At 42.2% G+C, this 1,032-nt stretch overlaps 1 pseudogene; it reads right to left on the reverse strand.

Moving 5' to 3' along the window:
* Positions 1–78: 78 nt before the first annotated feature.
* Positions 79–198, reverse strand: LOC111744344 (annotated as a pseudogene).
* Between the last annotated feature and the right edge of the window lie 834 nt (positions 199–1,032).

Below are 1,032 nucleotides of genomic sequence, written 5' to 3' on the forward strand. Positions count from 1 at the left end.
GACAAGGCAACCCTTCGTTGACCTCACAGATTGCAAGGAACTTGTCAGCTTATGATTCCCCTCTCCCCATTTTTTTTAGGCCTACAGCACCTGGTCTTTCTAGGTGGTCTCCCATCCAAGTACTAACCAGGCCCGACCCTGCTTAGCTTCCGAAGATTGGATGGGATCGGGCTTGTTCAGGGTAGCATGGCCATAGACCATCAGGACCATTTTTATAGTGGTTTCATTCTAAAACAAACTCCAGGCATGCTTACTGAATTTACATTAGAATATTAGTTTCAATATTTTGGCCACACACACAAAAGGTTTTCCAATCACATCCTTGTTCTTTATCGAAAGAAAATGTCAATGTCTCTACTTGGGAATTTACTCTAGGACCATATTCGAATGCTGCCAAACAGCCAGTCCCACCCCTACTTCTTGGCTTTAAAATGACCTGGAATCCAATCTATCCCTCCACTTCTGCCCGCCCATCAAAATGCCTTTAGTCTCTAGTGCAGAACACCAAGAGAAGCCTCCTTATATTTGATATCAACTATTTTCTTCCGCTATAGATATGTAGACGTTTAAAAAAACACTATACCCTTATTGAAGGAATGAATCTCCCCTTCTCTTTCTCCACCCTTACCCCAGCCCAATGCTGAGTAACATGTTGCTTTTAGAGACACTACCATTAAGGGAGAGGTGTGTATTCTTGGCATACAAATGCATTCCTCTTTGTCCTTTATAAATAGTGATTATGCCTAGTTAAAAGCAGCACTATTAATGCTATTCTATAGGTACAGTATGGGTTGACCTGGTTACCTAATGACCGTAGATAACAAGATATCCATATGAAAACTTCCTCCAAATGCTAACCGACCACCTCACAAACAAATTTAGGGCATGAATATTACCTCTAGGTTAGATTCAACCTCAAAGATGCTGTGTTGACTCCCAGTGAGGTCAGCAGCTTGACTTTCCCTTGAGGTGGGGTGTCCCAGAGGCAGACCAAGAACATATCACCTGTCTATCTCTCAACAAACTGTGAAA

This window comes from Pteropus vampyrus, unplaced genomic scaffold (genome assembly GCF_000151845.1).
Source record: "Pteropus vampyrus isolate Shadow unplaced genomic scaffold, Pvam_2.0 Scaffold133, whole genome shotgun sequence".
In the NCBI taxonomy this organism is placed as follows: Eukaryota; Metazoa; Chordata; class Mammalia; order Chiroptera; family Pteropodidae; genus Pteropus; species Pteropus vampyrus.